The following is a 22,983-nucleotide window of genomic DNA, read 5'->3' as shown; positions in this document are numbered from 1 at the left end:
AAGTGCTCAGCTCGCCGAGAAAATGCGATTTAAGCAATAAAATTAAAAATGCTTATAAAACATAAACCAAACGTTGGAGGTGGTCATTTCTTAATGCGCAGTAATAAACTCGGCACTCTAAAGCACCCGAGAGCGTTTTTTTCGATGCCAACCTAACCAGAGTGACGGGAGCGGCACAATTCAGAAAAAGTGCTCAGCTCGCCGAGAAAATGCGATTTAAGCAATAAAATTAAAAATGCTTATAAAACATAAACCAAACGTTGGAGGTGGTCATTTCTTCATGCGCAGTGATAAAGTCGGCACTCTAAAGCACCCGAGAGCGTTTTTTTCGATGCCAACCTAACCAGAGTGACGGGAGCGGCACAATTCAGAAAAAGTGCTCAGCTGGCCGAGAAAATGCGATTTAAGCAATAAAATTAAAAATGCTTATTAAACATAAACCAAACGTTGGAGGTGGTCATTTCTTCATGCGCAGTGAATAACTCGGCACTCTAAAGCACCCGAGAGCGTTTTTTTCGATGCCAACCTAACCAGAGTGACGGGAGCGGCACAATTCAGAAAAAGCGCTCAGCTCGCCGAGAAAATGCGATTTAAGCAATAAATTTAAAAATGCTTATAAAACATAAACCAAACGTTGGAGGTGATCATTTCTTCATGCGCAGTGATAAACTCATCACTCTAAAGCACCCGAGAGCGTTTTTTTCGATGCCAACCTAACCAGAGTGACGGGAGCGGCACAATTCAGAAAAAGCGCTCAGCTCGCCGAGAAAATGCGATTTAAGCAATAAAATTAAAAATGCTTATAAAACATAAACCAAACGTTGGAGGTGGTCATTTCTTCATGCGCAGTGATAAACTCGGCACTCTAAAGCACCCGAGAGCGTTTTTTTCGATGCCAACCTAACCAGAGTGACGGGAGCGGCACAATTCAGAAAAAGTGCTCAGCTCGCCGAGAAAATGCGATTCAAGCAATAAAATTAAAAATGCTTATTAAACACAAACCAAACGTTGGAGGTGGACATTTCTTCATGCGCAGTGAATAACTCGGCACTCTAAAGCACCCGAGAGCGTTTTTTTCGATGCCAACCTAACCAGAGTGACGGGAGCGGCACAATTCAGAAAAAGTGCTCAGCTCGCCGAGAAAATGCGATTTAAGCAATAAAATTAAAAATGCTTATAAAACATAAACCAAACGTTGGAGGTGGTCATTTCTTAATGCGCAGTAATAAACTCGGCAATCTAAAGCACCCGAGAGCGTTTTTTTCGATGCCAACCTAACCAGAGTGACGGGAGCGGCACAATTCAGAAAAAGTGCTCAGCTCGCCGAGAAAATGCGATTCAAGCAATAAAATTGAAAATGCTTATAAAACATAAACCAAACGTTGGAGGTGGTCATTTCTTAATGCGCAGTAATAAACTCGGCACTCTAAAGCACCCGAGAGCGTTTTTTTCGATGCCAACCTAACCAGAGTGACGGGAGCGGCACAATTCAGAAAAAGTGCTCAGCTCGCCGAGAAAATGCGATTTAAGCAATAAAATTAAAAATGCTTATAAAACATAAACCAAACGTTGGAGGTGGTCATTTCTTAATGCGCAGTAATAAACTCGGCACTCTAAAGCACCCGAGAGCGTTTTTTTCGATGCCAACCTAACGAGAGTGACGGGAGCGGCACAATTCAGAAAAAGCGCTCAGCTCGCCGAGAAAATGCGATTTAAGCAATAAAATTAAAAATGCTTATAAAACATAAACCAAACGTTGGAGGTGGTCATTTCTTCATGCGCAGTGATAAAGTCGGCACTCTAAAGCACCCGAGAGCGTTTTTTTCGATGCCAACCTAACCAGAGTGACGGGAGCGGCACAATTCAGAAAAAGTGCTCAGCTGGCCGAGAAAATGCGATTTAAGCAATAAAATTAAAAATGCTTATTAAACATAAACCAAACGTTGGAGGTGGTCATTTCTTCATGCGCAGTGATAAACTCTGCACTCTAAAGCACCCGAGAGCGTTTTTTTCGATGCCAACCTAACCAGAGTGACGGGAGCGGCACAATTCAGAAAAAGTGCTCAGCTCGCCGAGAAAATGCGATTTAAGCAATAAAACTAAAAATGCTTATAAAACATAAACCAAACGTTGGAGGTGGTCATTTCTTCATGCGCAGTGAATAACTCGGCACTCTAAAGCACCCGAGAGCGTTTTTTTCGATGCCAACCTAACCAGAGTGACGGGAGCGGCACAATTCAGAAAAAGCGCTCAGCTCGCCGAGAAAATGCGATTTAAGCAATAAATTTAAAAATGCTTATAAAACATAAACCAAACGTTGGAGGTGATCATTTCTTCATGCGCAGTGATAAACTCATCACTCTAAAGCACCCGAGAGCGTTTTTTTCGATGCCAACCTAACCAGAGTGACGGGAGCGGCACAATTCAGAAAAAGCGCTCAGCTCGCCGAGAAAATGCGATTTAAGCAATAAAATTAAAAATGCTTATAAAACATAAACCAAACGTTGGAGGTGGTCATTTCTTCATGCGCAGTGATAAACTCGGCACTCTAAAGCACCCGAGAGCGTTTTTTTCGATGCCAACCTAACCAGAGTGACGGGAGCGGCACAATTCAGAAAAAGTGCTCAGCTCGCCGAGAAAATGCGATTCAAGCAATAAAATTAAAAATGCTTATTAAACATAAACCAAACGTTGGAGGTGGACATTTCTTCATGCGCAGTGAATAACTCGGCACTCTAAAGCACCCGAGAGCGTTTTTTTCGATGCCAACCTAACCAGAGTGACGGGAGCGGCACAATTCAGAAAAAGTGCTCAGCTCGCCGAGAAAATGCGATTTAAGCAATAAAATTAAAAATGCTTATAAAACATAAACCAAACGTTGGAGGTGGTCATTTCTTAATGCGCAGTGAATAACTCGGCACTCTAAAGCACCCGATAGCGTTTTTTTCGATGCCAACCTAACCAGAGTGACGGGAGCGGCACAATTCAGAAAAAGTGCTCAGCTCGCCGAGAAAATGCGATTTAAGCAATAAAATTAAAAATGCTTATAAAACATAAACCAAACGTTGGAGGTGGTCATTTCTTAATGCGCAGTAATAAACTCGGCACTCTAAAGCACCCGAGAGCGTTTTTTTCGATGCCAACCTAACCAGAGTGACGGGAGCGGCACAATTCAGAAAAAGTGCTCAGCTCGCCGAGAAAATGCGATTTAAGCAATAAAATTAAAAATGCTTATAAAACATAAACCAAACGTTGGAGGTGGTCATTTCTTAATGCGCAGTAATAAACTCGGCACTCTAAAGCACCCGAGAGCGTTTTTTTCGATGCCAACCTAACCAGAGTGACGGGAGCGGCACAATTCAGAAAAAGTGCTCAGCTCGCCGAGAAAATGCGATTTAAGCAATAAAATTAAAAATGCTTATAAAACATAAACCAAACGTTGGAGGTGGTCATTTCTTAATGCGCAGTAATAAACTCGGCACTCTAAAGCACCCGAGAGCGTTTTTTTCGATGCCAACCTAACCAGAGTGACGGGAGCGGCACAATTCAGAAAAAGTGCTCAGCTGGCCGAGAAAATGCGATTTAAGCAATAAAATTAAAAATGCTTATTAAACATAAACCAAACGTTGGAGGTGGTCATTTCTTAATGCGCAGTAATAAACTCGGCACTCTAAAGCACCCGAGAGCGTTTTTTTCGATGCCAACCTAACCAGAGTGACGGGAGCGGCACAATTCAGAAAAAGTGCTCAGCTCGCCGAGAAAATGCGATTTAAGCAATAAAATTAAAAATGCTTATAAAACATAAACCAAACGTTGGAGGTGGTCATTTCTTCATGCGCAGTGAATAACTCGGCACTCTAAAGCACCCGAGAGCGTTTTTTTCGATGCCAACCTAACCAGAGTGACGGGAGCGGCACAATTCAGAAAAAGCGCTCAGCTCGCCGAGAAAATGCGATTTAAGCAATAAATTTAAAAATGCTTATAAAACATAAACCAAACGTTGGAGGTGATCATTTCTTCATGCGCAGTGATAAACTCGGCACTCTAAAGCACCCGAGAGCGTTTTTTTCGATGCCAACCTAACCAGAGTGACGGGAGCGGCACAATTCAGAAAAAGTGCTCAGCTCGCCGAGAAAATGCGATTTAAGCAATAAAATTAAAAATGCTTATAAAACATAAACCAAACGTTGGAGGTGGTCATTTCTTAATGCGCAGTAATAAACTCGGCACTCTAAAGCACCCGAGAGCGTTTTTTTCGATGCCAACCTAACCAGAGTGACGGGAGCGGCACAATTCAGAAAAAGTGCTCAGCTCGCCGAGAAAATGCGATTTAAGCAATAAAATTAAAAATGCTTATAAAACATAAACCAAACGTTGGAGGTGGTCATTTCTTAATGCGCAGTAATAAACTCGGCACTCTAAAGCACCCGAGAGCGTTTTTTTCGATGCCAACCTAACCAGAGTGACGGGAGCGGCACAATTCAGAAAAAGTGCTCAGCTCGCAGAGAAAATGCGATTTAAGCAATAAAATTAAAAATGCTTATAAAACATAAACCAAACGTTGGAGGTGGTCATTTCTTAATGCGCAGTAATAAACTCGGCACTCTAAAGCACCCGAGAGCGTTTTTTTCGATGCCAACCTAACCAGAGTGACGGGAGCGGCACAATTCAGAAAAAGCGCTCAGCTCGCCGAGAAAATGCGATTTAAGCAATAAAATTAAAAATGCTTATAAAACATAAACCAAACGTTGGAGGTGGTCATTTCTTCGTGCGCAGTGAATAACTCGGCACTCTAAAGCACCCGAGAGCGTTTTTTTCGATGCCAACCTAACCAGAGTGACGGGAGCGGCACAATTCAGAAAAAGTGCTCAGCTCGCCGAGAAAATGCGATTTAAGCAATAAAATTAAAAATGCTTATAAAACATAAACCAAACGTTGGAGGTGGTCATTTCTTAATGCGTAGTAATAAACTCGGCACTCTAAAGCACCCGAGAGCGTTTTTTTCGATGCCAACCTAACCAGAGTGACGGGAGCGGCACAATTCAGAAAAAGTGCTCAGCTCGCCGAGAAAATGCGATTTAAGCAATAAAATTAAAAATGCTTATAAAACATAAACCAAACGTTGGAAGTGGTCATTTCTTCATGCGCAGTGATAAACTCGGCACTCTAAAGCACCCGAGAGCGTTTTTTTCGATGCCAACCTAACCAGAGTTACGGGAGCGGCACAATTCAGAAAAAGCGCTCAGCTCGCCGAGAAAATGCGATTTAAGCAATAAAATTAAAAATGCTTATAAAACATAAACCAAACGTTGGAGGTGGTCATTTCTTCATGCGCAGTGATAAACTCGGCACTCTAAAGCACCCGAGAGCGTTTTTTTCGATGCCAACCTAACCAGAGTGACGGGAGCGGCACATTTCAGAAAAAGCGCTCAGCTCGCCGAGAAAATGCGATTTAAGCAATAAAATTAAAAATGCTTATAAAACATAAACCAAACGTTGGAGGTGGTCATTTCTTCATGCGCAGTGATAAACTCGGCACTCTAAAGCACCCGAGAGCGTTTTTTTCGATGCCAACCTAACCAGAGTGACGGGAGCGGCACAATTCAGAAAAAGTGCTCAGCTCGCCGAGAAAATGCGATTTAAGCAATAAAATTAAAAATGCTTATAAAACATAAACCAAACGTTGGAGGTGGTCATTTCTTCATGCGCAGTGAATAACTCGGCACTCTAAAGCACCCGAGAGCGTTTTTTTCGATGCCAACCTAACCAGAGTGACGGGAGCGGCACAATTCAGAAAAAGTGCTCAGCTCGCCGAGAAAATGCGATTTAAGCAATAAAATTAAAAATGCTTATAAAACATAAACCAAACGTTGGAGGTGGTCATTTCTTAATGCGCAGTAATAAACTCGGCACTCTAAAGCACCCGTGAGCGTTTTTTTCGATGCCAACCTAACCAGAGTGACGGGACACACAAATAGAGTATGCACTTATCCATTGATTTCAATGTTATGCAAATGAGGGGCTGCACAGTATGCACTTATCCATTGGTTTCAATGTTATGCAAATGAGGGGTGCAGTGTCACTAAGATAACACTAGATGGCGACATTTGGACATGATTTTATTGTTATGCAAATGAAGTGCAGGTACTACGAAGGGAGGGGCTGTAAGTGTCAAGGGGGAAGAGGGTGCAGGTGTTTTAGGGGGAGGGGCTGCAGTGTCACTAAGATAACACTAGATGGCGACATTTGTAAGGGGGAGAAATGGGTGGGAGGTTTAGGTGTTTTTTTTTTGGGGTTTTTTTATTTTGGGAGACAGAATGTCTGAAGAAAGGTGTCATGTTGGGACATGTTTGAAATTTATATAGAATAAAGTTTGTCTAAGATTTAAGTTGAAGTAAAGTATACTTTAGTATTTTGGTATACTGAGATTTAAGTTGAACTATTTATAAAAGCAGCGACTCTGAACTTGCAGATTATAGGGGTTTTTTTTGGAAACAAAATGTTTGAAGAAAGGAGATTTAAGTTGAAGTAAAGGGGGACATTTATATAGAATAAAGTTTGTCTAAGATTTAAGTTAAAGTAAAGTATACTTTAGTATTTTGGTATACTGAGATTTAAGTTGAACTATTTACAAAGGCAGCGACTCTGAACTTGCAGATTATAGGGTTTTTTTGGAAACAAAATGTCTGAAGAAAGGTGTTATGTTGGGACATGTTTGAAATTAGTATTTTAAGATTTGAAGCATTTACAAAAGGGGAGAAAAACTGTAAGAAATGTCGCTTTTTTAGAGAGAGATGTTATGACAAAGGAAGAAGAATGTGGGCAGCTGTAAGTTTTTAGAGAGATGTTACGACAAAAGAAGAAAAATTAGGGCCAACGACTCTAAAGAATGTGGGCAGGTGTGGGTGTCCGAACAATGGAAGGAGAATTTGGAACAATGGAAGGACAATTTGGGGTAACGACTCTGTACGATTCTGAACTATTCACAAAGGCAACGACTCTGCTGACTAGAAAATACTGGTTTTTTACTGGACTTAACTGTGCTGTGCTGTGTCAGAGGTCATTTCTGAGAAAACAGTTGAAGGCTTTATATTTTAGTATATTTGGTGTACTTTTAACATATTACATTTTGCTTAGATAGTTTTAGGAGTAGTCTAACATCTTGAGTAAAACACGTGACAAAGGTGTGGTTTTAAGGAGACGGTGGGTGGACCTACGCAAGTATATTTAAGATCAGGGTTGGTAGCGCTGAGTTTAAAGCGACGCTGCTATACTTGAAGCTTAAATCATGATCGCTGAAACGCCTGTTACTATTCATTTATCTCATAAAGGTGACGACGGATTGTTAAATGCTCCTAGGAAAAAACATATGTACCTCAAGCGTATGCAGCAGCCTTCTACAGAGAAACTTGAACAGAGCTGGGACCTGACAACAGAGACTCGATGGGGGTTTAAATTTTTTTATGAGGTCGGGGAGCTATTTTTCTTCATGAAAAGCCGAGGAGATTCAGCCGGTAACAATACTTTTGGTTTATTTTCTTCGAACGACTGGGGTGTGCTAAATCAGCTCCTACCCCGGGTTTTGACTGATTTTTTAAACGATTACGGTGTACAAGGTGTACTGAACATGACTTGGGTTTCAAGAATTACGGCGAGCGGAAAATGTTTTTTGCGGGTTAAAGTTTATCCACAAACTATTGAGGGCCAAGAAGATGGCGAGGTAGTCGATTTGCTTTATTTAACATTAGAAGCGTTCAATAACGAATGTGGGGTTTTTCAAACATTACTTAATGTGCCTTTAACTGAATGGCAAGAAAAGATGCAAGCCTCTAGTGATAGTATTTCAAGGCTCTTTGTTGCAAGTCGTGTCTGGACAAATATCGTTGGAGCGAAACGTAAATTGACTTTAGATTAGCCTTACTAAAAAATAACTTTTAAACTCCTCAACTCCTTACACCACGCACACACACACACACACACACACATACACACACACACACACACTTACACGCACGCGCACATGCATGCGCACACTTACACGCACGCGCACACTTACACGCACGCGCACACTTACATGCACGCGCACACGCACACCTACCTGCACGTACACATGTAGACATTAGCATAACTTTAGACATGGGGAATGTTTACGCCCCTAGACTTTCTGTATAAGTACTGAGCTCTCTCAGACTTGAAACCAACTCGTACCTGAATCCAGACAAGAGATCAACAACAAGATGGCCCAAAGATCTGCCCGACGTCTCCTACCAAGCTTTGCACCTATGGAGAAGGGCCCAGGAGAGAAACTTTCCAGAGGTGTTCAGACCGTTCCAGATTGTCTGCTCACTCTCTGGTCCACCCCTGATGAATCTCCTACAGATAGAAACATCAGCAGATTTACGCAAACAAACGCGACGGCTGAGGTAGCGGTTCAAACGCCATCAAAGAACTTTGAATTCCTTCCTCCGTATGGGACGGAGCCACAGCCGGCAGATGTATGGTCTGTCTTCAAAGATTCTACTCCTCCGACAAACTATGCAGACATCGCCTTCCTATCAACGCCGCAACGCTCCTCACCGCCTAGCTACAGACAGCAATTCGATCGCCTCTTCGGACCTCCGTTAATCTTCGAGGTAACGCCATCTACCGGTTCGGAGAATGAAGAAACCTTCGAGCTGGTAGAAAATCTACCATCGACATCTGCGGGTCCATCAGCGCCATCTGCGGGCCCGGCGGGGGGTGAGACCTACCTGCCAGAAGAGGCGGAGCGTCAGCCCCTGCGTCTGCTCGACGACACTAGTGCGAGTCTCGACTTGCCCTTCTTATCAAACTCTGACATTGCCCACATACTAGCTCCTGAATCGCTAGCTATGGTTGATGGAAGCTATGCCGATTTCCCGATGCTGGACAACACTATTGTGGCAGACTTTCCTCTCGACGAAGCTGACATCCCGCCGCTGACATCTACACCTGCACGAGTCCATGTTCCTCAGGAAATCTACACCATGAACATTGAACCATTTACATCTTTGACGGTTGAGGATTACGTAAAGGTGAAACTAATGATATCTTATATGTTGTATGACGCGTTATTACAACATGCTAGGATGATGTGTGATGGATGTGTGCTCGATGACTTCAGCCAGCTTCATCACACGTGTTTAACTATTGAGGATAGCTGCTTTTATTTCTATGTGAACTACGAGAGTGTGATGGCAGCGCTATGTAACGATAATTTTCTCCGTACATTATCGACTATGCTTTTTTTTTTCAACTCATCGGTTCCTCTTAAAACCTTGCGCGACACAGCTACAGCCATTTTGCACGACTTCGCGCACGAGAACAGGATCTTTGCTAGGTTGCGCTCCGTAAAACAAGAATCTCGCAGTGTTGCGGTGTTGGGCAAGAGCGTGATCGGCTTATTATTCAGGACTTTCGGGAAGACAGAATGGGCGATTCTGTAAGAAGCACATGGGCCCAGCTGGCTGTCGATCTCGCGTTGTTTTTGGATTATTTTAAAACTCATCTGCTTGCTGATGTTATTACATGGTTAAGAGGTCTTAAAACATTGATTGAAACAAAATGGCCAATGCTATTTTCATTTATACGCTGTGGTCAAACTTAGAAAAAACTTTTTTTTATTTTCATTTTTTTTATTATGTTTTACTGTGTGCTTTATTTTGAATTTTTTTTTTGTAATAAACTGTGACCAACAAAAGTGATTGTTTTCTGTGTGTTTTCTATTAAAACATCATACTTGTATACTTTATTACCTGTGCCACACTCTGTTTTCCTTCAATCTGCATTTCACAATGGCTCGTAACAGTTCTCTGAAAAAAATCTACTACAACGCCGTAGACCCCGCCAGTTTTGGAGGAGAAGCACGTTTGCACAAAGGAGCTACTGGTCGCTGTAAAAACACTAGTATTAAAAAAGTGAAAGCGTTCCTAGCAGACCAAGACACATATACTTTACATAAACCAGCCAGAATAACTTTTCCTAGAAATAAAGTTTTTGTTCGAGGTCCTATGAAGCAGTTTCAGGCAGACTTATGTGACTTACAGTCACTGTCACGCTACAATGACGGATTCAAATATTTACTGACTGTAATTGATGTGTTTTCGAAACGCGCATTTGTACGAGTTCTGAAGACCAAATCAGCTCCGCATGTCTCTCGGGCGTTTGAAGAAGTGCTAACAGTTAGCGGGGTACCGTCAACATTGCAGACAGATAAGGGGAAAGAATTTTTTAACAAACATTTCCAGAAATTAATGAGACAGAATAATATTTTACATTTTGCCACGTCTTCCGATACAAAAGCGCAAACGGTTGAACGCTTTAACAAGACACTCAAAACACGGATGTGGCGTTATTTCACTTCAAAAAACACACAACGATACGTAGACGTAATTCAGGAATTTATCACCAGCTATAATAACAGTGTTCATAGCAGTATAAAAATGACACCTAATGCTGTCAATGAGGAAAATCGCAACGTTGTTTTTACTAACTTGTATGGCAAAAACCCCTTCCGACGAGGAATCAAGTTCCGGTTCGCTCCAGGCAACACGGTCCGTCTCTCCAAACTCAGAGGCACCTTTGAGAAAGGTTACTTGCAGAGTTTCACGGATGAAATATTCAAGATAACACAACGACTCCACCGTGTCCCCCCTGTCTACAAAATATCAGACTTGGACGGTGTGCTTATAGAAGGCACTTTTTACGAAGCAGAATTACAAAAAGTAAAAATAAAAAAAAATAAGATTTTCCGGATACAGAAAATTCTTAAATCACGCACTGTGTCAGGCAAGAAGGAGCTACTCGTCCACTGGGTCGGCTGGCCAACCAAATTTGACAGCTGGGTGCCTGCAAATAGCGTTAAAGACATTTAAAAACTGATAGGATAGTCATTCTGTTAAAATCTCGAGATGGGTGATGTACAAAAAGAATTCTACGTAACATTAGCCTCAAATGCTAGCATGCACATCTTTCCTGACAACACGCTTTCAGAATTTAAAGTGGAATTAGCGCAACATATCGATTTAAAAGGATCATGGGAGGTTGGCTTATGTGAGATTTCATACATCAACTCAATTTTTGACATTCCTGAGAAAAAACGGGATTTCTATTTCAAACAGTCGAAACCTCTTAGTAAAGTTGAATCTTTACAAGGTGATTCTGAAATTAAATATATGGTAAAAAATCGGGAAGGTGGTCGGAATATCTATCACAAACAGCCAAAATCCCTTATCTCGCGAGATGAGACTTTACAAGGTTATTCCGAGGTTCAACATACGCTGAAAATTCAAGGGGGTGTTTACAACAATCATGACTCGTTAGCTTCTGAAATTCAAACTCTATTAACTAAAGCTAGTATGAAAAAGGTTGCTATTCAGTTTGATCACCATATACGAAGATATTTGTTTGCAGGCGAAGAAAATTCAAAAATTATGTTCAAGAGCCCCCTAGCGTATATCGTTGGAATGAATCCGGAACATTGGCTCCAGCTCAAACCGGAAGGCGTCTATGGACAACATCCGGCTGATAAAAAAGCCGGTTTATATTTTCTATTTGTTTACACAGACATTGTTCAACATCAGACCGTCGGTGACGCTTACGCGCCGATGCTGCGAGCTCTCCCCATCGAAGGAAACTTTGAGGACGTTATAAATAAGAGCTTTAATCCTGTGTACTATTTAAACGTGTGCAGATCTCATATCGAGACCATTTCAGTTAGTCTTCGAACAGATCAAAACACACCTGTCAGCTTTGTATACGGGAAAGTTATCCTCATTTTGCATTTTAGATTGAGATAATAAAAACAATGGTGTCATCAACCATACATCCCGATTTGTATCGATTTGTCGATTATTACGAAACGCAAGTGGGAGGATCAATTCAAGGTTTCCAAGGAGCCCCAGTCCAATATGGGCGTGGCCTGGGTTCAGTTTTTGCTAAACTGTTTCGCTTTGTCATGCCTATGTTCAAAAGCGGCTTTAACTTGGCTAAACCACATCTTCAGACTGCTGCTAAAAGCATAGCAACGGATGTCGCTGGACGTGTCATAGAGAGAATTCACCGCAAAACGGCGACCACTCAAGAAGGTTCCGGACTTGCAGTTTTATCACGCAGGGGGTTGCAACCTGGTGGGCGGAGAAAAAAGACTATTAAAAGAAAAAAACGCTCTGCCGATCTCAGATCAGCTAAGAAAAGGCGAAGGAGACAGAGGGCAGATATCTTCTCTTAAAATGGCCCTTCTACATTTTAAATCGCAAGAATGTGTTTTGTCAAGTCTCGATTTGTTTTCATGTCCTTTAACACAACTATCCATCGAAGACAGCTCCTACGTAGAATTCTTACCGTTATCAGCCATTGTGGACCAGGGGCCAATTGAATTTTTTATACCCGGGGATGGCTCGAAATATTTAGATTTATCTGATACGTTACTACACCTGCGTTTAAAAATAACACGTAGAGATGGGAGCAATTTACCACCGCAAGAGCAAGTCGGTATTGTGAATTTCCCTATAAACACAATTTTTAGTCAATTAGATATCTCACTGGGCGGGAGATTAATATCACAATCTAGTGCAACGCACGCATATAGATCCATCATTGAGTTATTGTTAAACTTTTCAAACGATTCTTTGGAATCCCAATTCACAGCAGGGATGTTCGCAAAAGACACTAGAGGTCGTATGGACTCTATTATATTTGAAGGTCCTGCAGCCAACGAGGGGCTGGTTCGTCGTGCTCAGCTGATGGGGGGCTCACGCGAGTTTCATGTTACAGGACCGCTACACGGTGACATTTTCTTTTCCGAGCGCCATCTATTGAATAATGTGGATCTACGCCTAAAGTTAACTAGAGCTCCTGATGATTTTTGCCTCATGAGCGCTCTAGACAGCGATTCGTGTCTGAAGATATTAGGCGCTTCACTGTATGTGAAAAAAGTATCAGTTTCACCAGCTGTTTCAATAGGCCATGAAGCAGCTTTAAATAAAGGTAACGCGTTGTACCCTCTCAGTAGAGTCAATATAAAGACCTTTTCTATCCCTCAAAACTCACGGATTTGCCACCAAGATAACCTCTTCCTCGGCCATATTCCTAAACAAATTGTACTAGCTATGGTGAATCATAACAGTTTTATGGGGCGAAGAGATTTAAACCCGTTTAATTTTTTACATCACAACATTGAGTATCTGGCGCTTAGCCATGAAGGTCGCCAAATACCGGCTAAAGCTTTTCAACCTAATTTCGACGCTGGATTATATACACGTGAATTTCATAATCTATACACAGCTACGGGGCGTTTTTTAAAAGATTTACCTCTCTGTATCGATCAACAAGATTTTAGTCAAGGCTATTCACTTTTTGTCTTTAATTTAAGTCAAGCAGATGATTCCGGGGCTTTATCGCCCGTGAATAATGGTGTTTTAAGATTAGATTTGCGATTTCGTGTGCCTCTCCCACATACAGCCACGCTTATTATTTACGCAGTTTATGATTCCCTTATTGAGATTAATGCCAAAAGGGAAGTGTTGATGGACTATTATTAAAAAATATGAACGGTCGCGAATTGGATTTGATTATGACCCGGATGCAAAGGGCGTTGTTTGGTGGGGTTTACGCGTCAGACGAGCTAGCTGACGTCAAAGACAAGCCCCCCAGATATTATATTGTTAACACCCACCCACGCCACATGCCAGGCGAACATTGGCTCGCTTTGACTTTAGAATCTGATGGTTCGGCCACATTCTTTGATCCTTTTGGTCTGCCACCAGACAGTCCTTATTACCCGTCAAGTATATACAGATTTCTGAAGAAGTATTCTAATCGTTTGGAATACCATAACGGACAACTCCAACATGAATTGAATGACACCTGTGGTCAACATTGTGTGTACTACTTGTCGCAACGGGGTTGGGGGCTGACCTACAATGACGTCATGAAGCATTATCATCCCGACCCTCTGGATAATGACTCGATGGTTATCGATTTTGTCAAGAAATGTCGAAGACCGGATCGGCTGTGTGGCGGGCAAATATCATGTTCATTACACAAATTGTCATTGTCTGAAACCGTGTTAATGTTTTATAAAATCTCTTTTATTCAATAAACATTGTTAAAGAGAGTTACAGAGTCATTTGTTTTTTTTCCAGTAACAGCATTAGCGTATCTAACATTTTAATAACTAACCCACTTTACTACCGGTGATCTGTTTTTCCTTTTCCTCTCTTTTACGCTTACATGTTTTGCGTGAGAAACATCATCATCTTCATCCCTAGCGTATTTCAAGCGTTTGAAATCAGCACGAGCAGAGGGGTTGGAAATGCTTGATTCAGGCAGGTTTAGCTGTGCTAATGTACGCAGAAATTCTGTCCAGCCAGCCGGTTGAGCGGCTAGTTTCTTACCGGCTACAATTAAATGTTTTATCAAATCGCTCATGTGTGAGCCCTTGACAGTTTTCCCTCTAAAAATAAATTCGCTTAGCGGCGTCCATCTTACATCTTCGGCCGATAATTTCTTTAACACATAGGAGGCGCTGCGACGATAACGCGGCCCCATGGTGTCCAAAATATCAGCCCAATCTTCATCTGTCACTTTTGGGGGCGCTTTCCCTCCCTCTTCAACAACCCTCTCTTCATTACGAATCGTAACAGGAATCTGCTCAGAATCTCTTTGTTTGATCAAACCCATATAACGCTGCATCAGGGATTGATAAATTTTGATCTTTTCATATTGATTTAAATTTTTATTATCCAAAACCTGTTTCATCTCCTCATCCAGAGAATACTCGGCGGTGTCCCGAATAGTAGGGGCTGGCTTATTGAGCCTCTCGAGCTGGTAAGGGGAGATCAGGAACATTTTCTGCGCCGTTTTCAAACTCATTTTATTATTTGTTCATAAAACCAGTAATAACGCTCCCCAGAACAGGTGCGAATGCCGCTAATAAAGGCAATATGAAACCACCTTTCTGAACTAACACAGCTCTTTTCTTTTTCAGAGTATTTTTTTTTATCAGCTAGAAAGCGGATATTTTTCTTCTGCTTTTTTAGTTTTTTATAAAGTTTTGATTTTAAGGGTAGATGTCCTTTTAAAAGATTCAGAGCAATCTCGCACAATGCCTTCACTAAACTAGCAGGACTTTTGAGGAGTAAATGTTTACGTTTGGCCGGCTTCGATGTAAACAGAGACTTGAGTAACAACGCATTTGTTTTTAAAAGCTTTGTCATCGTTTTATTGTTTGGGGATATAAACTACAGGCCACTGGCTAGGTAGTACACCTGTACGTAGTCTATATTGTTCTGGGCATGAAGGTGTCAGATCAATCAGTAAATACCCATGCGGCTCTTTTGTTGCATCCTCAAAAGATTCCAAGAAGAACTTCCGGTTGCTGGGGCAGATTTGATTCGCCAAAACATTCACTTGCATTTTATCACGGGGATTTTTGAACAGAATCAGATAATTACTGTTTAAACTGATAGTACGACTGAATTTCCCTTGATGGAATACATTCTGTGTTAGCATTATAACGCTTAAATTTTTATGATGTCTATATTGCGTGAATATTCGAACCACTTCCTGATTATCCGAAGCTTGGAAGATGATGTCGTCCAGAACCAGTAGGTGGTGCTGCTGCGGCGGGAACAGCTTCTCGTCATCAAAAGATTCAGGCAGCCCCTTGATAAAAACGATGTCTTTATTCATGTTTTTGAGCTCATCGTACATTGGTTGATATGAAGTATAAACCCAGACAATATTATCAGGTTTTTTTCTCATAACATGTTCAAGATTTCCTATAACATTTTTAACAAAAAACGTCTTGCCACAACCTGAAGGCCCCGCTATTAACGATGAGAAAGGGAGTTCTAATCTAGGGTCAAATTCAATCTGGTTAAAAGCCATTTTCAATAACCAAATGGTTCAGTGCGGCCTTGATTGAGCAATCTTCTTTTGTCGTAGACTACACGAAGCCGTTTGGAAAATGATGTGTTTCTGAGATGAAACCCTCTCTTATTGCGAACAATGCCATGTTGGGGTGCGTAAAGCACGTCTGAGACTGCACCTGCTGTGTCGATGTACCCCTGAACCAAATCGAGCATGCTGTCAAGATTGATGCTCTGACCGCTTTCGTGAGTCTGTGTGATACCCTTTACCTTCATGACGGTGCGGTTTGTTGCCCTTGTCTTGTAAGCGTATGTTTTAGGCCCTGCTGAGACAAATTCTGAAATGCTGTCGTTCGAAAGCTCATCTGTCAAATCACCCAGATAATCCCCTAGCGGGAGGACAGTTTCGCCAGGTTTGGCCGTGTACACGAGACTGTCTGTGTCAGTGTAAAGAACGCGCGTCTGTAAAATTTCTAGATAGTTGTACATTTTTAGACGTGCATAAGCGGTTGTGAAACATGCAGCCGCCACGTTTGATGTTTTTGAGGCTGGTATCTCATTGTTTACGTTGAAACAATATTGTACAACCGAAAGCTTTTCGCTGATAAAGTGGAAAAATTTCACATCGTACAAACCGGAAAACAGAAGATCAAAAAACTCCTCAGATTTTGTCACAATTTTTGTGTTTGTCATGTTCTCACGCTGGGCTAGTTTTCCCCATAGATTGTTTAGACAAAGTTTCGAAACCTGACGTTTCCCATGATTTACAGCAATTTTGGAAGGGTCCAGTTGGATACCCTGATGAATCGCGTAGCTCTGTATGTAATTTTCTCTATCAGCTTGATTGACCGCATGCGCTGGATAGCCTGAAGATTCCTGTTTACCTTTTAGAAATGTTCGCATGTAATCACGGAAAATTGTGTCGCTCGCTCTTGTGTAATGCCATACTTCTGTAATATCAGCAACAGTGTAGCCAAGATCAAGTGCCTTAACAAATTCAGGAGTTGTCCAAACACCTGTTAACGATCTCTGCTCATCATTATGCGTACAAGCTGTCTGCTGGTTGTTATGCTCAGCGCATGTACGACACAGTGTGAAGACAAGTTTACCTTTAGCTGTTTTGAAAGGTAAAACAGGAAAATACAAACCACGAGGTGGATTGACGGTAGCGCTTATGAAGCCGAAATACAGTCTTGGGTCTTTAAAATCACCGTGGATAATCGTTGGATGACCAATAGGGTAGATGCCTGTACTATTAATGAAAGGATATAATGATGTGACATCGACGTACAACACCTTCTCGTCAGCTTCTGCCGTGTATCTTAAAACAAACGTGTTTGTTCGACCTCCGAAAAGAGCCTGCCTTGGTTTGAGAGGTGTAGGAAATTTGGCTTTTTTCAGGAATTCCTTAACCTCTGTGTTCAATTTTTTCATTTGCAACCATTCGTGCTCCCACATAATTACAAGGTGCACATCTTGTTTAAGCTGCAGTTCCTGAATTTTCTTTTGGGTGTTGTCAAACCTTTCCTGAAAGGGACGTTTTGTTGTTGGACATATATTAGAGAGGTTGTAGCATTCTGGGCAGCCATGGTGATAACAACCAAAATACTCAAAAACTATTTTCACTCCCCCAATTTCAGAATACCCGTCTATAGTGTAGTTATCGATCTTAACTTCTCCCCCGTTCAACGCGTGTCTAATGTGGATATTTTGACTATGCATGACCCATTGCAAGTATTGAATAGAATCGTGTGAGAAAGCTTTGTACTGTCGCATGTAGTTGTCTGAAGGTGTAATAGCTAGTGTTTCAGGAGTTAGGAAATTAGTGCGAAAAACTTTCATGCAAGCCGAGGCTATTGTGACGGCGTTGAAAGGGTCTGTTCTTGTAGCCTCAAAATACTCGCTCCTGAATTTCTCACATCCTTGCATTAGCAAATCAACATCATTCTCACAGTAGGTTAGCGCCTGTTTCGCAAAATCAAACACATCGTTAGCTTGTTTGACATACCATTCATCAAACTTTGCACGTTGCGAGGGTGACATTTGTTCGACATTGTAGTATGTAGGCTCAGGGTGACATCCTACGTAGTTCAAATGTTCTAAAGAGCTAAATTTATGTGGGAAACAACCCTTTGATTTGTCTTCAAGCCCCAGGGCCTTAGGCATCGCACTTAGCGGCATCGTTAAGAATGACAATGAGTCGATATAACGAGATTTTGTGTCTAAATCGACGAATGATAGAACCTTACTCCCTTGCATCAGAATGTCAAGTTTGATACCTAATTCAAGCATTCTCTTTATCAAGATGTAGGAATCAAAACCTCTCGCATTATGTGCAACAAATGTCGTTTGTTTAAACCGGGGGTTTCGAAAAAATGTGAGGAATTTGTCAACACAGTCTGTCCCAAACCACTGTTTCGTCAGTCTATTTGATTTACAACAGATAAGAAAGGGGTTGTGTAAACCATCTGCATCTACATAAGTTTCAAAATCATAGTAGACTACATTTTTGCAAGGCGGTTGAGGCTTGATGGGCTGCATGTAACACAGCAGTTACCTGTTGCAGCCGCCACAATTAAGGTAATTTTTACCTTAGTGTTCATCAGGTAAAAATTACCTATTTTTTAAATAACAAAAATACCAGTTATTTTGGTCGGCTACTACCAAAAAGTAGCTGTAAACCAATTGTCATTTTGGTTTAAGATCTCACTACACACGGCGCATCTTTTCACGGGGCACCGATGTTTAGCACCAGTACCATCAGCTTTCACATAATATTGGAGCCCGCATTGCAAGCATTTTTTGTATGTGGTGCAGTTGCTCACACGATTCGTCGCTCGAAACTCTTTATGTTTGGCAAAGCATTCTTCATTACGACAAGATTTGTTACAATCAGGGCAGATAACATGTTTAAATCGTCGTTGTTTACAACGAGGATCGAGACAAATGTTACAGTGTCCCTCACATTGATGGCGTTGCCAATTTTCATGCCCTCTGTAACAATATCTGCAAAAATATGCATACCCCATGAATGCCTCTATCGTTTTCACACCGTAGTAATGATTCTCGAGGTGCAAAACAAATAAAGTGTCTTCGTCTGTTTTAGGGTAATGTGTGTCGAAGAAAGTCATAGGGCGGCTGTCTTCTTTTCGATACATGACAGTTATTTTCCGTCTGAGAACTTTTTCAAATTTATGTACATCCCCCAAACTCACAGGTGTTTGACAATCTAAACCCACACTCTGATGCAAAAGTCTGGCTTGTCTTACGGCTTGTTTTGATGTTAGCGTGTCATTTAGCAGATAGGTTAGTGAAAGAGCAAAGCATAGATTGTTGTCCTTATTACGAGGTATGTACAGATGTCGTTTTTTACGCGTCAAAATCTCTTTGTTGGTAGTGTTCATCAGTCGACGACGCATTCCACCACGGATCGGTTTGACTATTTCGACAATAAGCTCTAAATTCTCATCAGCTAGAAGCTCTACATTTGATTGAGCTAGACGTTCAAGCAGATCTGATACATTATCACGGATAGTGTTTATGTCGCTTTTTTGCGAGTAAACGTGAGCCCTATCATTTCCAGCTACTAACTCGATTTGAATCACGTCACCTCTCTGTGTTTGCATATCAACCTCTCGCAAGACTTCATCTATTCTATCCTCAATCTGTAGGTAAAAGGTTGCAAAATCATTGCTGTTTGCTTGTGATGGTATATTCAAATGCCGCCTTATCTCAATATTATTGAAATGCGGTCTATTTACTACAACAGAGCCGCCGCGCTGATTAGTTATTACAGAAGCATTGTTGTTAGATTGGTGGGCTATGTCTTGAAACGCTGGTGCGTTGTTGTCAATAACATCTATTTCGTGATCGATTATAACAGAGCAGTTGTTAGGCTGAAATGATGGTGGCATGTTACCAGTTATTACAGAAGCATCTATCTCATGATCTATAGGGTTAACGGTCATTCGGTCAATCAGAGGCTGCGTATTTAGATTTTGGATCATGTGTAACAGTTGAGCAGGAATATCTGGACTGTTGCGCCCGCTGTTACCGTTAGCTTGGTTGTTTAATTCTGCTATCATGTTTAGCAGTTGTGACGGTATTAGTGTAGGACTTTGGCTACCATCATTCCAGTTTTGACTGTTTAGCTCGTTTACGACAGCTTGTAAGTGGGCCTGAATATCAGGACTGTCTGTGTCTCTCCCTTCCTGCATGGCATTGTTTACAATGTTGACCAAATCTGGTATTTGGCTTGTAGAAGCAGTGGTTGACGGCAAATCATTGTTAATGTTTGACAAATCTAGCTCAGGTGTATCACAAAGTAGCTGTAAATCTAATTCGTCAATGTTTGTTAAGAAATCCGACTCTGCTGACGTAAGGTTAGCCTGATCCATTGTATTTCTTTTTGATAGAAATTACAATATAAACAACACAAAAAATCAGACCTATCTTGATTGAGCTAAATCTGTCAAAATACGTATTACCTTAAAACATTCTTGTAGCCGTTTTTTGTAAACACAGTTACCACTGCACTTTATAGCACGCCTTGTCTTATGGTGATGGCTCTCGTTTGTCGATTCAGGCTCCTTAGTAGTTGAGTAGAAGGCTGCACGTCTGCTCTTTCTCGCTCTTTGAAGCAGTCCCGTTCCACAACGCTTAACTAGAAGTAGATATTAAAAAACAGTTAAATCGTTATAATACCATCAAAAAAACATTTAAATGATGACATAGAATAAAAGAATAAAAATAAGAAATACCTCTGACTTTTTTTATTGATTCTTGAGGAAGGTCTTCGTATGCAGATAAAGCGTCCGCCAATTCTATGTCTGTGGATGCTCCCTCTTCCGTCTCTATGCTCGTGACAGCCGCCTGCTGGCCGGAGGGGTGTGTGATTTGACTGCTATCACGTAGCTCTGATAACTCTGCTGTTTTCGTTGCTTCAAAATGACGTGTAGAGCTCGTGACAACCTCCTGTCGGCCGGAAAGGTGTATGATTTGACCGAAATCACGCTGCTCTGATGGTTCTGCCTCCAAACCAGTCTGTATCAGTGGATTTTTTAGCCTAGTAGCAGCCGCCACGAGATCTGTTACACACATAAAAAAAAAAAAAAATCACCAACTAATAGCATTTTATTAACTAACGTAAATGAACAGTTGCCTTACCGTAGTCTGATTGTGTTAAATAAACTCCGCTAAAGTCGTCGTCAAATACTGCGTGCACGTCAGCAAACACAGTTATATCTGCATGACATTACATACACATTACATCATGTTTATATGATAACCTCAGTGTATTATTATTATTATTATTATAACAGTATAATTAATAACATGGCTTACCTTTAACCATCTCGAAACAACTTTTTGACGCTCTCTAACTTTGGACGCTCTCCAACTTCTCCGTTCAGAGCTCATCTGCTGGCGTGTCTTCTCAAAAAACAATCAATAGCCCCACCTTAAATACACTAACATTAAGTCCACCCTCCTCTCTAAAAAACACCTATAGACATCCCCCAACACTACACCTCTCCATCTCAATTTTTTTCCTGTCAATTTTTTTCCTGTGCGAATGTCGCCATCTCGTGTTATCTTAGTGACACTGCAGCCCCTCCCCCTAAAACACCTGCACCCTCTTCCCCCTCCCTTCGTGGCACCTGCACTTCATTTGCATAACAATAAAATCATGTCCAAATGTCGCCATCTAGTGTTATCTTAGTGACACTGCACCCCTCATTTGCATAACATTGAAACCAATGGATAAGTGCATACTGTGCAGCCCTTCATTTGCATAACAATAAAATCATGTCCAAATGTCGCCATCTAGTGTTATCTTAGTGACACTGCACCCCTCATTTGCATAACATTGAAACCAATGGATAAGTGCATACTCTATTTGTGGAAAAAGTGCTCAGCTCGCTGAGAAAATGCGATTTAAGCAATAAAATTAAAAATGCTTATAAAACATAAACCAAACGTTGGAGGCATGCGCAGTGATAAAGTCGGCACTCTAAAGCACCCGAGAGCGTTTTTTTCGATGCCAACCTAACCAGAGTGACGGGAGCGGCACAATTCAGAAAAAGTGCTCAGCTCGCCGAGAAAATGCGATTTAAGCAATAAAATTAAAAATGCTTATTAAACATAAACCAAACGTTGGAGGTGGTCATTTCTTCATGCGCAGTGATAAACTCGGCACTCTAAAGCACCCGAGAGCGTTTTTTTCGATGCCAACCTAACCAGAGTGACGGGAGCGGCACAATTCAGAAAAAGTGCTCAGCTCGCCGAGAAAATGCGATTTAAGCAATAAAATTAAAAATGCTTATAAAACATAAACCAAACGTTGGAGGTGGTCATTTCTTAATGCGCAGTAATAAACTCGGCACTCTAAAGCACCCGAGAGCGTTTTTTTCGATGCCAACCTAACCAGAGTGACGGGAGCGGCACAATTCAGAAAAAGTGCTCAGCTCGCCGAGAAAATGCGATTTAAGCAATAAAATTAAAAATGCTTATTAAACATAAACCAAACGTTGGAGGTGGTCATTTCTTCATGCGCAGTGAATAACTCGGCACTCTAAAGCACCCGAGAGCGTTTTTTTCGATGCCAACCTAACCAGAGTGACGGGAGCGGCACAATTCAGAAAAAGCGCTCAGCTCGCCGAGAAAATGCGATTTAAGCAATAAAATTAAAAATGCTTATAAAACATAAACCAAACGTTGGAGGTGGTCATTTCTTAATGCGCAGTAATAAACTCGGCACTCTAAAGCACCCGAGAGCGTTTTTTTCGATGCCAACCTAACCAGAGTGACGGGAGCGGCACAATTCAGAAAAAGTGCTCAGCTCGCCGAGAAAATGCGATTTAAGCAATAAAATTAAAAATGCTTATTAAACATAAACCAAACGTTGGAGGTGGTCATTTCTTCATGCGCAGTGAATAACTCGGCACTCTAAAGCACCCGAGAGCGTTTTTTTCGATGCCAACCTAACCAGAGTGACGGGAGCGGCACAATTCAGAAAAAGCGCTCAGCTCGCCGAGAAAATGTGATTTAAGCAATAAAATTAAAAATGCTTATTAAACATAAACCAAATGTTGGA

At 41.4% G+C, this 22,983-nt stretch overlaps 1 long non-coding RNA gene across 1 annotated transcript; it reads right to left on the bottom strand.

Annotated features, from left to right (window-relative positions):
- Positions 1-20,892: 20,892 nt before the first annotated feature.
- On the bottom strand, positions 20,893-21,410 carry LOC133147272 (uncharacterized). The gene is made up of 3 exons (XR_009711608.1): positions 21,234-21,410; positions 21,057-21,134; positions 20,893-20,977 (listed from the first exon to the last, which is right to left on the bottom strand). It is a non-coding gene; the product is annotated as an uncharacterized LOC133147272 (long non-coding RNA).
- Positions 21,411-22,983: the final 1,573 nt, after the last annotated feature.

Source organism: Syngnathus typhle, unplaced genomic scaffold (assembly GCF_033458585.1).
Source record: "Syngnathus typhle isolate RoL2023-S1 ecotype Sweden unplaced genomic scaffold, RoL_Styp_1.0 HiC_scaffold_39, whole genome shotgun sequence".
Lineage (NCBI taxonomy): Eukaryota > Metazoa > Chordata > Actinopteri > Syngnathiformes > Syngnathidae > Syngnathus > Syngnathus typhle.
This window is presented reverse-complemented; position numbering and strand designations above follow the sequence as displayed.